This window comes from Oryzias melastigma, linkage group LG13, assembly GCF_002922805.2.
Source record: "Oryzias melastigma strain HK-1 linkage group LG13, ASM292280v2, whole genome shotgun sequence".
NCBI lineage: Eukaryota > Metazoa > Chordata > Actinopteri > Beloniformes > Adrianichthyidae > Oryzias > Oryzias melastigma.
This window is the reverse complement of record NC_050524.1, coordinates 5815651-5831241: the sequence shown is the minus strand read 5'-3', so window position 1 is coordinate 5831241 and position 15591 is coordinate 5815651. Positions and strand designations below refer to the sequence as shown.

The following is a 15591-nucleotide window of genomic DNA, read 5'->3' as shown; positions in this document are numbered from 1 at the left end:
ACGGCTGTGGGGCTTCTGAGAGTGACAGCAAGGGCTGATGGGAAGTGTAGTTTGGAGACCCAGGAAGTTTTAGAACTCAGCTGATGGATGTCGCTGATGACCAGAGGGGGAAACAGGGGACTGATTCATGACAAATAGGCTGAGAGCTCACGCAATTCACGTAAATCATCTAAGTGCTTACATAATCCATGGAAATCAGCCGATTCAGTCTTGGGCAATTATACTCTTTACAAACATAAAGTAAGCGCAGTAAAAGCGCAAGGCGGCTTTTCTTTGCTAAAGAATCCCCTGGAACTACGTTAATTGCATGAAACAGTTAAAGAGTTGCAATAAATGAAAGAATGTAAACAGTAAAGCTAAAACTCGGGTGTTAAAATATAAAAAAAGCAGAAGAAATATATATGTTCAGATGTGATGAATGAAACTATATTGCGATGTGGGCCTGTGCGAGATGCTCTATTATTTTGTGTTTTATTAATATAATCCATCTTGTCTGTAGAGTTTTGGAAGAAAATGAATAAAAAGAAAACTTTGAAGCTAATATTGAGACCGAATATGATTAAATTCAAACAACACGTCTGAGAGGACAACGGCGTCTGACCAGTTGAGGCTTCCAGCTCGAAAACAAAGAGAATTTCCCAGGAAATAACACATGTTTGCATAATGAGTGCCTTTGGTCCCCCACTGCTGCACTCTAACAGGAAATGACTGCAGCGACAGCAGCATTAGCAGCGGGAAAACTCCTGTCTCAGTCAAAATTACAGCTGTGCGAGGGAGCTTTAACGTTGGGAGAGGAATGGAGGAACCAACGTGTCATTTAACTGTCTAAACCAAGTGACAGCGCTCCTTCTACTTCTCCAAAAGCTGAAGAAAACCACATTAATGTCAAGTGAAATACTCACTTTCCTCCTCTGAAATATATATCTTGTTCCAGAAAAAGTCCTTGATCTGTTTATATGATTTTTTTTCCTAAACGAGCCACCAGATCCCTTCGCTGTTGAAAGTCAGGCATCCAGCTTTCAACCCTGTTTGCCTGATGGAGGCTTTCATTATTAAAAGCTGTCGGTTTTTCATGTGAGCTGCTGCATCTGATGCTTTAAAGGTCCCACATGATAAAACTGCATTTAAAAGCTGTTTCCCTTCAACTCCATCCCTTTGCAGGAGCCAAACGGACTTATGTTTGTTAATGGAGCTCACTTCTAAAGGTGACCTGGGAGACGATCCGTAAAACTTACAGTCCACCTTTGAGTTATGTACACAAACTTCTTCACTGTGTGGGATCAATTTGAGCAGATAGATCAATCTAGCACTAATTTTTGAATTAAAATGATGAAAAAGAGGGTTATTTTATTTGATTCTTCATGATCTTTTGTTGTTTTGCTCTTTTTGTGTTGTTGTGTTTTTTTTTTAATCTGTTTTCGTCTGTTCTGCTGTCAGTTCAGATCCAGCAGGTGTGAGTTTCTAATCACCACACCTGTATGTGTTGTATTGATCACCTTCAGTGTGTTTCAGGCCACCCTCTTTTTGGTTCCTTTGGCATTACTCAGGTCAGTACTTTTGATTAAAATGTTATTTTGATAAGTTTATTCTTATTTTCAGGGCATCGATTTAAGGTTGTTTTATTTTTTATTTTTGTCAGTTTAATTACAATAAAATATACAATTTTTAAATCAATTAATATTATTCCTCATTTAAAACATTGTCCACACAAATCTGATTAGTTCTTTAACATTGCTCATTTTTGAAATAAGATCCTCATCTATTATCGATTGAGCAGGAAAGGGATTAAACCAGGAGATTCAAATACGTTTGTTGTTAAAGCTCTAACAATAAACTCCCTCTGAAGCCTAAACCTGTGATGAAGAAGGAGGAGACGATGCAGATTTAATAAAAAAGGAGAAATTCTTTCTGACTCATGTTCTCTCTGAAGCCAACAGCAGACGATCATGTTTGAATACTCAGAAAAAGAAAACTCCTGCAGCATCTTTTTTCATCCACTCTTCCTTTTACCCTCATCAGTGAAGGTGTTGGTTTAGAAGAGTTTTTAAAATCAAACCTTCTTACAGCTGGACACTGAGGGAGAGCACAAAGGATGTTTCTTTACCAAAAGTAAATGGCTTACACCTCATCAAGATCAGTTTAGTAAATTCGGTTTAGCCTATAATATGTTATTAAACATTTAATCTAAAACATTTGAATTCATGAATTAAAGATTTAATTTTCCAACTTTTGGATCTTTCAAATCCCAAAGGATTTTGGAATTGAAAACTATTGTCCTTTTAACGAATGTCCAGCATTTCTTCTTCTAACTTAAATTATAGGCCAAATCAGAATTCTTCCCCTTAATTTATCCTCCAAGCAGAGAGATGTAGCCTCTGTCCGAATTCCCTCTGCAGGACTATCTAGTGCCCTTGATTTAAAAGGAAATTTGGATACCATGCTCACTACTTCTTTTTCTTTCTTTCTAAATGGCTGATATGATGTCAGAGCTTCACAAAGTGAAAATCTAATCAATACGAACATTTTACGACATCTATTTATGAATCCACTGTTTTAGTGAAGGAATGTCCGAATTCCTTTCCTATTCACTATGCGTTCACCATTTTCTAGTGCTGTCCAAATCAACAATTCCAAAATTGAGTACACTAGAAATTTCCCAGAAATCTTTGCAAAAAATAGCATGGATTGATGCTCACTATATTAGCAAATATAAACCACAATGCATTGCGTTTGAATAATTTTCCCCAAAAAAAGTGTTTAGATGTATTTTTTTTATTATTAAACATCCACATTTTCATCATCAGAACACAGTGAAGACACAAATAGGCACTGTAAAATGTTTGTATTGATTGGATTTTCACTTCATGAAATCTGTGACATAATATCCAGCATTTAAAAAAAAATGAAAGAAAAGTAGTGCGCATGGTGTCAGAGTTGTTTTTAAAATTCAGTGCACTAGAGCAGCGTTTCCCAACCCTGGCCCTTGGGGCACACTGTCCTGCATGTTTTCCATGTTGTCTTGCTTATGCACACCTGATTCAGCTCATCATCAGGCTCAGCAGAAGCCTGACAATGACGGTCATATAAGGCAGGTGTGGTTGAGCAGGGTTGGATTAGAAAAATGCTGGACAGTGTGCCCTGAGGACTAGGGTTGGGAAACACTGCTTTAGAGAGTCCCGCATTATATATTTTTTAGTAGTTCGAGATCATGGTGGGAATTCGGAAACAGCATAGAGTCAGACATAACCTTAAAAGTGTTTTCAAACCCTCAACGATATCATCAATAGTCGCCGATCATCTACATTTGTGCGTAGCTTCCAGCGCTCAGAAAATAGCTAACATTTATTTTATAACTTTAAAAAGTCATGGTAAATCAAAAATTGATTAGTTACATTTAAATGTAAACTTCTGTGCTTCATAGACCACCCACAGGAAGAATTAGGCTTCTCCTCTACGGCACAGTACGACACAATCACCCTCCTGGCGTAGCGATACACACACCGAAGTCCTTACACTTTCTCCTTAAAAAACAATTTCTGACACCACTAAAGTTTTAAATGCTGAAGCTGTAGAGAAAAGGAAAGAATTTGGATTGGGCCATAAACTAAGATCCAGACGGTTTTTACTTTTTACTTTTTTTTGCATTCAAATGTTTCTTTTTAAGTAGAAGGATTTGAAAGAAGCCTTGTGGTTTCTTTCAGTTCATCCATCTAAACTGGTGTTTATTCTCCACAGGTTACACCTAGAATTCTTTTTATTATCTATTATTCACTTTGAAAGTTCATGCTCAAAATAAAGATTATGACTTCACTCAGAGGAATTAGACTATTTTATTTGTGGTGCTTTAAAGTGTTTTTTAGTGATACATTTTTTTTTTTTCATCATTAAAGTGAATTGATTATACTATACCTAATTGTATTCAATATACACGTTTGCATCATGTCCTTTTGCCTCTTTAGGGTTCTACATAAACAACTGAAAAACTGAACCACCAGGGACCCGCAAGGAAAAGTTCTGGAGTGTCCGAATGTGGCTGCTTTGTTGCATTTCATGTCCAATCCAGATTCAGCGTTTGGTCATCCAACAAGCTCCTAACCTGACATCAAAGAACGGTAAGGCTGCTGTTACATATCCCGAAATGCCACCACGCGGCAACCAAAATGCAAGTTTTTCTGTAAATTTGGCAGATGGTTTCATGGTGAAATTTGTATTCAGGAAGCACCGGTAACAGTTGTACACCTGCGCTGTGGCCGCAGAACTTTTAAGAAAAAGTTAGTTTAACACCGATTGGGCGATTTTTCTCTAAAAGTTGATATCAGTCAGTGGCCGCCCGGGCTCATTTCAAGGTCATTTGGTGGTAGTCCAATGACAGGTGGGGATGACGCCTTTATGAAATCAGACGACAGCTGGGTGGTCAAAGGGTCGGCTGGCAGCCATCCGTATCAAGCACCACCAGCCACCCGGTACCTGAGGATACATGAAAAGTGGGCTATTCTGCACGCGTGATGGCCAGCTGACTGCTACTGTGTTCATGGACAATTTTCAAAAAACTTGGGCGGCAGCTTTAAATCTCGAAGATTCTGCCAATGCCTTCACATCGTGCGGCGGCAGTTGTTTTAGTGACCTTAACAAAACTTGCAGATTTAAAATTATAAATGAAAACTAGGTTCAAACGTGGGTAACGAGTTTGTTCCACCCTTATACGCAAAGCCCTCAATGACACACTGGTTTGATCAAAACAGATCCGATGGAAAATGAAGACCTCTTTCTCCTCCTTTCCCTTCTATTCACTGAAGATGAGGAGCAGAAACTTATTAAAAGGTGGCGGATGGGAGTATGGTGGAACCAGATCATTTTCTTTTTTTTTTCTTCTGAGCCCGGAGCTCTCAAAATTCCTGTCATTTCCAGCACCTGCAAACAGTTTCCTTGAGTTTGAACAGAACTTTTTCCTCAGGCAAGATTGTCAACTTTTGACTCTCTAAGTATTTAGTTAGGATGCATAAACTGTAAATCAGAAGAATAAACCCAAACATTTCTATCACTATTCTGATTCTCAAAAGCCCGAAGGTGTCGGTTTTCTCTGTTACACCACGGGAGGCATCAAAATCCTCAGGAAAAAGACGCTTTGGTTCTGTAGAGATAAAAACAAAATGAATATAAATGTGGAAAAGACAATTATGGAGACTCTTTTTTTGTGTGTCTTGAGCTGATATAAGAGTGAAAGTAATAGAGCTCCAAAGAAACCAGAGTTCAGCTTTCTGAACATAAAGACTTCATTTGCAAAGATTCAATATCAGGTTAAGCTAATTTGAAATAAGTAAAAAACTTTATTTTTGAGATCTTAACATCATTCCAAATGTAAAGTATGGAAGGAGGAGCATCATGATAAAAAGCTTTTGTGCACTAAGAAGAGGAGCACCATTCATTAAATTGGTCTATTGAAGCATTACCTTCAGATAAGTAAATTTGGATTGAATTTTAAGTAGCATAAATTAAGAAATGAATTGTTATAGACATTCTCATACATTTTTTTTTTTTGGTGTGCCCATCATGTAACCTATCAAACAAAAGACATGCTAACTAAGGATGGGGGATGTATTGGTGCCAGTATCAGTGTCTCCCGATATTTGTATAATTTGAGATTATCGGTATCTGTGCGATTTTAAAAATTCCATCTATTTATGCCACTGATGTTTCTCTTTTACTTTGGGAATTACAGCAGCAGTTCTCTGTTTAGCACAGGCTGGCTCCCCCTACCATCCCTGTGTGCGTCTTGCTTTAAACGCTAGATGCTTATGAGGAAGGGGTCTGAGCACGCTTTGGTTGATCAAGCAAAACTCTCTCAACAACCTGTTATATAGGGACTTATGGTTTGAGCCTCCTTTTTGATGTTTTAGTTAACTCCAACTCGACATTTTTCATCCACATTTGCCTACCTTGCCAATAGAGGTGGGACAAAATATTGGGTGTGGCGAACTAACGCGATATTTCAACTCAGAACGATTACCGGTAATCTCTTTGCCTGAATCGGTTTCCTAAAATAATACCAAAGAAGTCCACATGGGGGCGCTTGAAATGCAAGGATACCGTAGCGAAACCGTCATCAATTTTTAGTGGGCCAATTAGTTTTTAGCCCAAACGCCTAAAAACATAGTTGCGGGTACAGCGCGAACACGGAGTGGACTTTGCTCCTTTTCCACATGCAGTGGGTAGGGGCGGGGCTCCTCGTGCGCTCTCACCACCTGCTCCGCACACAGATGAAAACTATGGACGTTTTTTTAGGTCATAATTCAAAGCATTTTTTCAATTGTTATTTCAATTTGCAAATTCATTTTTCAATTTGCAATTCAATATTCAATCCAGGCTTGCAAAATGATAATTCATTTTGTAATTTACAATTCAATATCACAATTTTTAAAATACAATATTGAATAAAATAAAATCAATTGTATTGTAAATTGTCATGGGTTTTGATGTCATAATTCAAATGACAATGTATTTTGCAATTTACAATTCAATATTTAAATTAGGCTTTTAATCTGAAAATACATTTTGCAATTTGCAATTCAATATTGGAGTTTTAAAAAATTAAATATTGAATAAAAACAAAATCAATTGCATTGTATTTTGTCATGGACTGTGTCTGTATTTTTCTAAAGTAGAAGCAGACCTCGAGCGCTGTTTTTAATGTAACATAACATGGATTGTCAGGGCGGGAACAGCAGTAACCTGTAAAAACACAGCGCTAAAATCCACCTGATTCTAGCGGAGAGGTGCGCCGCGTCTGACCGTCCAAATGAGACGTCTAGCGGGTGGCGCTATTGATCCAACAGGTGTGTATGCTAGCGGTACACACGTGAAGTACGTGATTAAAGTGTTGATTATCAAAGATAAGTGCAGGTAATTTTAATAAGGGGGGGGATGAATATAGATACAAGCTCTATAAAAAAACAATGACCATATAATATTAACAGGCTAAAAGTTCAGATTGTGTCTCAATAATAAATTAATTGACATCAAATTAAATAAATTATTATTAATTTTAATTTTTCATTTATTGCTCTTTGAAGTGAGAAGATTATTTGATATACTCTGAATTTTGGTTCTTAACTGAAACTTTGTTTATTAGTTACCCAAAAATGTATGCAATTATTGTATACAGTAGTATTTATTAATAATTTTATTTAAATGTTGGATAGAGCGTTAAATGAACAAGTTGTCTTTTAAATTGTTCTAAAAGAAGGTTTTGAAGAAAATAAAAATATACATTTGTTTGTTAAAAAAATTGTTACATAACATAGATTACTAAGGTAATATATTGATTTTTGCAATGTTTGCCATATCGAGATACTATCGGTATCGTGAGCCACGTATCATGAGTTACTTGCCCTACTTGCTAAGTCACGTGAATTGAAGTGGCTGCTCGGACCATAACTATGTTAAAAACAAAGCTAGTGGACCACTAACTGTGCCAAAAACAAAGTTAGCTGACCGCTAGCTATGTTACAAACAAAACTAGAGGACCACTAATTATGTCAAAAACAAAGCTGGCAGACAACTGTGTCAAAAACAAGGGTAGTGGATTACTAGATATGCTAAAAACAAAGCTTGAGGACCACTAACTATGACAAAAACAAAGCTAGCAGACTGCTAGCTATTGTAAAATCATAGCGCCAGCCCAAAGCTAAAAGCTAAGTTTTTTATTATAACAAGCTTAAAACACACACTTAAAATACGTGCAGGCAATGGAGCAGCATGAATCTTGGCTGCACGTATTAAGTGAATTTTAAATATTAAAGCACAGTTTATGCTTATATTTTGATAGTTTCTATTTTGGATGCATGCTACTGTTCTTGGAAATGTGAAGGTTGTTGCACTTCTAATAGAAATGTTTAAACTTTGTGCTATTCTAGACATTAAAATTTCAGTATTAGCAAATATCAGCTATTGGTCACAGTTGCAGGAGAAATATCGGTTATCGCTACTGGCTTGAAGAATTTATATCAGCCCGTTTCTGAAGGTAACTTATTTACCAATCCTCAGGGGTAAAATCATTTTAAATTTGTACTATTTAAACTTTTTAAAATACATTTGTACACATGTATATGAGCATATATCAGGTGCTGACAAACCTGTCCCCATTTGGTCCACCCAAAGTCTGTAACATCCATTTTCCAGTTACATTCAGGCTGCAGGCTCAGTCAGGATCTCCTGAAGGCTTCATACTTTCGGATTTTTTAAAGGAATATTTGTTTGACCGAAAAGTTCCAAGATGACAAATGGCTCAGTCGTGCTGTTGTTCTGTGACAGGCTTTTAAAAGTTGTCAAACCATCAATCACAGCAACTGAAAACACATTTTACCACGTTATCAAACAAAATACTCGTACAAAGGTTTACAACCCGACGGCTTTGTGTCAATCAACTGTTTTAACTGAACTGATGACAGAAAACACCTCTACTGCTACCAAAAAAGTTTGTTTTAGCCTTTTATAGTGAATGCACGGAAACTGAGAACGGCCTACACTCACTTTTGATTGACTCAAGTGGTTGCCATAGAAACGCTGACTCAGACGGACTCTGACCAATCATTGCCTGCTGACAATTTCTGGTTCCAACATTGCAAAAAATGGTGACTGAATTGACTTAACTGGTTATAGCCGGAAGTAAACCATCTTCTCACCTTCTCCAGCTCTTGAACAACAGTGTTGCATGATGGGTAGAAGATAAAGGTTCCTCTTGTTCAAAGGAGTAGTTGGAATGAGTAGATTCAGTAGATTGTGTGTAAAATGCTGTAGATCTCCTCAGTAGAGTCTACCATTGCTGTCACAGTAGAGATTTCCTGGAGCTTCTTCCTTTTGGAGGAAACTGGAGTCTGTGGAATAACACGGGCAGCTACACACAGACTCACAGATGTGCAGAACCATCTGACTTAAGGCAGAAAAATTGACTTCCTAATAAAAACATCTTCCTGTACTATCCAGGCAAAGCTATCTTGAACAGCTTTTACACCACTCCCATTCTACTCTGGTTGTTACTGCTTCAAACCCCAAAAACAGCCTTGAGGAATAAAGAAACACGTCTAAAATGCATCTTTTAAGTGCCTCCTATAAGAAAGCAATTTTCTCTACACTGGTGGCACATTATTCACAGAGCATCTGCAGAACCTGAGCTCAGGGGTGCCGTTGAAATTTCCACCAACACAAGATTTCTGTCATTCGTTCAGCAGCTCCAGGAAGGCTCTGTGTGTGTACGTAGCAGGGAATTCTAGTGATATTCCCTGGTCTGGCACATTAAGGTTAAAAGGGTCATTTTAAATGACGAGAAACTGGTTAAACCGTCATAGTTTGTACACTGGTTGTCGCATTAAGGTGGTGAAATCTGCAAAAACTCTGCATTGAGTTTTCCATGTGAGGATGGATGGATAAGATGCAAGGAGGACACTCTCTGCACTACTAGCTCCTCCAATGGAAGTGAATTCTTGTGATGTGTTCAAACCGAACATGAATTACAAACCTTGTTTGATAAATAAATCTACATTATTGAGGACACGGATGATGTTGAGAGATCAGGTTTTACAAAAACATTGATAATCACGTCTCCATGTCTGGATTCATGAGATCATTCAGACTCCCCCAGTATGGTGAGCTTCACCATCTACTGCAGGAACTGCAGCCAAATGATGGTTGCTTTCAGCGGTACTTCCATCTCTCTGTGACCCAGTTTGACAACTTGCTGTCCCGTATTAGTCTGAGGATGGAAAAAATAATGGAATTTTATTATTGTCTTGATACAAATAAGACAAAAATATTTTTAAAAAGTTTAGAAGGAAAATGATCCTGTTGCTTTGGACTCTATCATCAAGACATCATGAGTAACCATAAGATTCCTGGTGGATTATCTGTGCTCCTGTTCTTGGCTGTGGACCCCACCCCGACCTGTCCCCCAGTCCTATTTGGCTGAACTCTATTCAAGCACATAGTTGTACAGTAAGATAAGCTAATTCTTCTGTAACAGTCCTGGTAAATCGCCTCTCCATCCTGGGAGAGGATCTCTCCTTCATGTAGAAGGTTTCTTCTTTCTTCCTAGAACCATTTTTTTCAGAGTCTTTCCTTACCTGGAAGGAGGGTGTAAGGGTGTCCAAAGAGGGGCCTGGGGGACAAATTTGGTAAGCCTAAGGTTATCTTTTGGCCACCCGAGTTGTGGCCGCGGCGTGTTTAGTCAAAACCCCTTACCCGTTTCCCACTGATTCTCTATGATGTTCAAAACTCTACGGTTATAATATACCTTCGGCCTCCGGGTGGCGCTGTTAGCACTTTCTTTGCCGATGGCTATGGGTGAAACAACCCCCAAGTGAGTCAGTCCTGGGTTTTTTATTTATTAGAAATTCCCAAAAGCCTTCTCGGTCACTTCTGATGCTTTTAGGGGCTTATTTAGCTATCCAACATGGAGCAACGACGGCTAACGGATTAAGTCAAAAGACAACCGTGTCCATGTCTCTCGTTAGGATTCCAGGTTGCTATTTTCATTGGAAGAAAATTTGTTTTAGCTTGTTCTTTTTTTTCAACCAAAAGTGACCAGTGAGGCCTTGCTGTTAACAGTTTCAAAACAAATAAATGAAACCATATTCTTTATTTCCTCCTTTTATTTTATGACATACCAAAAAAAAAATAGCATATTTTGCTCGCGGACCGGGATCCCATTTAGATTTTGGCCCTTTTAGCTAAAAAGTTTGGGCCCCCCTGATCTAAGAGCAGGGATGACCAGTTTAATTTAGTCTGTTTAGGTTAATTTAGCAATCAGATACTGTTTATATGTTATGAACAACTTTTTGCTTCTGTGCAAGAACCGCACAAGTAAGGCATTTTTTGTGATATTGTGCTATATAAATAAAGTTGTATGAGTTCCTAATTTTTTGCCAAAATTCAGATCTTTAAACATTGCGGTGCATCCAAATTTTTGGGGTGCCACCCAAAATACACTATGCAGTTACGCCATGCTCAACACTTAAAACGTGCCGCAGTACCTCTGATTGTGTCTGAACACTGATTTAATATTGAAACTAGACGCCACTGAAGCTCAAATCCTGTTTGGTGTGAACGCGGTATGACAAGTAGATGCTGGATTGCTGTGGACAAAAAAAAAACGCTGGTTGTAAATGAAATAAAATTAAAACATTGATGTTATCTTAGTATTGTACTGTAAGAGAAAACCAACTATCATTTTTGTTGTAAATGTCAGCATTTTTGAGATTGCACAATTTACTTTTTAAAACACTTTTTGTGCATTTTTTTTAGCAATAATAACATTAAAATGTGAATTCTTTCTGCACCATCTGTCTCTGCAGTGCACAGATCTCTTTTTGTCAGATCAAAACAAGTTTATTTGGACCCTTTTTAATGAAATAAAATAGAGTTTGCATTTATCAAAGTAAAAGACGGTTTCCGTTTCTGCGGTGATGTGGAGGCCGCCTCTGAGACTTCAGATTAGTAATTGCTGAACGTGTTGGTTGTCCAGATTGTACAGCAGATCACAGACAGAAACCTGCATATGCAAACAAAACAAACATAATGAAGCATGAAGTTTCATGTATCGCCTCACTGATGTGCAATTAATCAAAGAGCACATCTGTGGAGGATTAAGTAACATCTATGGAAAAGATAGATTAATGGCATTTTAACACAAGTAATATTTGTCCCACTAAATAGAACAAAAGTCAGTTGTTAAATTAGAAATTCCTCAGATTGCAAAAACTGTATAAATATTTTGTTTATAATTATAAATTCAATATATTTTTATTGTATATTGCATGTATTCTGTGTATGAAAATGTAATGTTTTAATTCTTTGGATCAAATTACATTTGGCATCTACGACCATCAGAACTGCTTGACTTTGTGTCATCTTACAAACTTGTTTTCTGACATGTTCTAATGAATTTGGCTTTTTCGGGCTTGTTTTATAAATGTGCCACTAAACCAGTTTATTACAGACGAGAAGGTTCACACTGTCTTGCATCCAGGCTGACTGGAACAACTCCCCAGACTTTTGATCAGGAGTTTGCAACCTTTAATACTAAAGAACCCATTCTGACCCTTTCTCTGATTAGAACTATGAATGCATGTTATTGTTACTAATATGATTGTGAAGAATATGTTTTCTTTTTTGATTAATAAAACACTAAATATTTTCTCTTACCACTAAGGCACACGAAAAAATAAACACAAAAAAATGCCTTTTTTTTCTTGCTATACTATAAGGCCGAATGCAAATTCTTGCCCCCTCCCCTCCAGTTGCAGGGGTAGGGTGTTTGAAATATATATGTATATATTTTTAAAATGAAACCCTTAAACTCTCTGTATGCCTGTGGCTCCGTATTCCACCACCGTTAGGATCTTTTGCATGGCGCTGTTGAGGAGAAACGCATTTCTTCACTTGGATGTGAATGACTTTCTAAAGTTAAAAAAACTGATGTTGTGTATTTTAGCAGCTATGTGCTAACGTAGATGACTGACGACTATTGATGACGTCATCAAGTGGGAGCAACGTCCGAATTAGAAAACACAATTTTTCTATAAGTCTGTTTGGAGTTCTAAATGTAGGGGTAGGAGAAGAATTCAGATTTGGCCTAAGTCTGCCTTCATCAATTTATAATAAACTATGTAGTATATATTTGTATTCAATCTCCGCATAACAAATAGTTCTAGAGCATCACATTAGATTTAATTTAACCATGTCAAAAAAACTAAACTTAGAGAAGATCAAACTTCTCACCAATACTTTACTCTGCATTTCCAGTTTGGGCTTTAAATTTAACTAAAAATAAATCACTGCTAACAATGTAATCCAAAGTAAAACAACAAAAGTTTTGGATTTTGGCTAAGAACTGCATAATTATATAAGACCACTGGGAAAGCCTTGAAAAGAGATCAAAAGATGATCGGAGTGGATCTTTAAATGAGATAATTTCTAGAATTTACAAGACAAAAGTTGCCATCTTGTTTTTATCTGTATTTTCTCACCATGTTGCTCTTTAGGACTTGTTACCAACCAAATCCGGCCATCATTGAAGTGCAGAGCTCTATCATCTTTCAAGGCTAATTTACCAGAGCATCAATTGTTTGGCTTTTTTCAAGCACAAAAAAATGACTTTCCAGTCCATCCTTTTTCCAAACCTGCTCATTCTTGGTCAGAGTCACAGGGTTGCTGGAGCCTATCCCTGCTACTTATAGTGAAGGCAGTGTCACACTCGGTACAGTTCACATCCTAATTGGGCTTCAAGTTTAAATTTTGGATTCATAAAAGGACACAGAACTGTCTTTATTTATTTTTTGCCTTTGACATTCCTTTGTAAACCGTATCTTACACTGTAGATGCTTCAACATTTCTGTTCATTAGTTTTAGTTCTGGTCATATTCTCGCCAAAAAAAACATCAAACAAACAAATGAAAACAGTGCAGAATTCAGCAGTTTGTGTTCCGAATAAACCAAATGAAACCAAAGAAAGCAAAGCTTTGATTTTTGGAGTAAAGAGAAGTCGTGCAGTAAGAAGATCGGTAAAAATGACGAGCTCCAAATTCTATTATCTGTTCAAAAATAAATCCTCTGCACCACTCTTTCTTTAATAATTATTTTTTATGCCTGATGGAGCAAAACTAAAAGCTTTTTGAAGTTAATTTCTTATTTTTCTTTGTCATGCTTTTTCCCTCTTAGTTCGTTGATGACTTTGTAGTTAACAAATAAAGTTTAAAAATAATTTTCCAGATTAAAAAAGCGACATTCACAAGCCTACTATCCAAACTCCACTTTTCTTGTTTTTTTTTTTCTTTTCTTCTTATAAATTTGTGTGATTATAAGACCCAATTACATCTTGGATGCTGATTTTTGAAGATCTCTCACCACACATTTGTTGTAAAAGACGTCCTTCAGGAACCCGTTTGATTTGAAGAGATAATTACCTTCCTTCTTACGTTGTCATTTTTCCTTTGTCCTAATAAATAGACATTTTCTTCCCTTCTTTTGTCAAATTTGCAAAGAGTAAAATGAGCTCTCAACAGTGAGTTTTGATTGTGTAACTGTTCTCTTGAGGTTGTGAGCTGAAGATGGAAAACATCTCAGATGTAATCTTAAACTATTGTCATAAACAGACTATAGATTATGTCTGTTGGACTTCATCCCTTAACTTTTGTCTGACAATAGTGAGTGTCTGGTCCTCGCCGGTTCAGGTGGAGCTTCTGTTTGCGTTCAGTGATTCAGCTGGTGGGCCGCCCGACCAGCAGTGATGAGCGGCGCCGGTTCTGGATCAGAACATTTATACCGGAGTCCCACGGGGTCCGCTCAAAGGAAAGATGGCGAGATCCAGTAAATTCCCTGACAGCTCCTGCTGGAGCACAGATCAACAGTCGCTGTCCGAGGGACCTTATCTGGCTGTACGAGTCGGAGACCAGCACGGAGTCTGGCCCCAGAGAACACGACAGTGTCTTTTTATTCACTCAGGGTAAAATAGACTAGGATTACAGCTGTAAAATAATCTATTCATTATTTTAGTCAGCGGATCGGTCTGGATGGTTTCGGCAGCACCTGTTCCAGCTTTGATTTCAAGGCTGTAGCAGAAAAAAATTAAAAATTCAAACTTTTACTTCAGTTTTTCACAGAAAATCTCTAAATTAAAGGGAGGTGGCAGACGCGAATTTGACTCTGGAATCACGTCCAGTGTGAATGCAGCATTAAGGTGCATTAACACCAAACGCGATTTACTCGGTGGAGGTGGCCAGTTTCAGTGTTAAGTCAATGGAGCAGACGCGACATGAGGCAATCTAAAATCCTGGTGCCCCAAATTGACGCAGCGGGAAAGTCAGGCAACAGCTCCATTTAAGCGTTGAGGCGCCAATTAGGCGACACAACCAAAATTTAAATATCTGAAGTTTAACAGGTCGCCGCGTCGCATCTGCCAATCAGGAACTCCGCTGTAGGCATGTGACGTTTTTAGTCGCTCCATTTGCCGGCAGACAGAGAGCCGCTGTGGGGTGTGGAGGCTGCCGGCTCCGGTAATGTCTCACCGAGACATTTAAATAAAGGAAAAAGGTCTCCAAGTTAATACTAGAGCCTTCAAGTTCAACCACAGAGACACAGAAACACAGCGGAAGCGGCTGTCAAGCAGACACAGCCGACTGTACCACGGGAAAATCTTTTAGTAATAATCATATAAACCCAAACATGGAGACATGATTACTGATGTTTTTGTAGAAGTCTTCCCAATAAATGATTTCTCAAAATCTTCTGTCTTCCATACATTCTAAGTGAGAAATCCACAGACACCAATCCTGATCGCATTGTCCTAAATGCTTTAGCTGGGAGCTCCTCCCACATGCAGCCGTGGCGTCAAACTCAGGAGCACACTTTTTGACAGGTGATGACAGTGAATTTGTCGCACCACAAAAGGGAGGCTGGGCGTGCAAATCCACCATTAGCCCGATGATATCACATAAATCAATTTAAAACAATCCAGTTTTAGTAAAATTAGAACCCGAGAGCAATTTTCTTCTAAGCTTTTAAAGTTTTTTTTTTTTATTTTTTATTTTTTTTTGCAGTTGT

General features: G+C 37.8%; 1 long non-coding RNA gene across 1 annotated transcript in view; it reads left to right on the top strand.

Annotated features, from left to right (window-relative positions):
* The window catches only part of LOC112149068, an 87070-nt gene extending 82048 nt beyond the window's left edge, over window positions 1-5022 (top strand). Inside the window, exon 5 of the long non-coding RNA XR_004948915.1 lies at window positions 3960-5022. This is a non-coding gene — a long non-coding RNA (uncharacterized LOC112149068). The remainder of the gene's footprint in view (window positions 1-3959) is intronic.
* Window positions 5023-15591: the final 10569 nt, after the last annotated feature.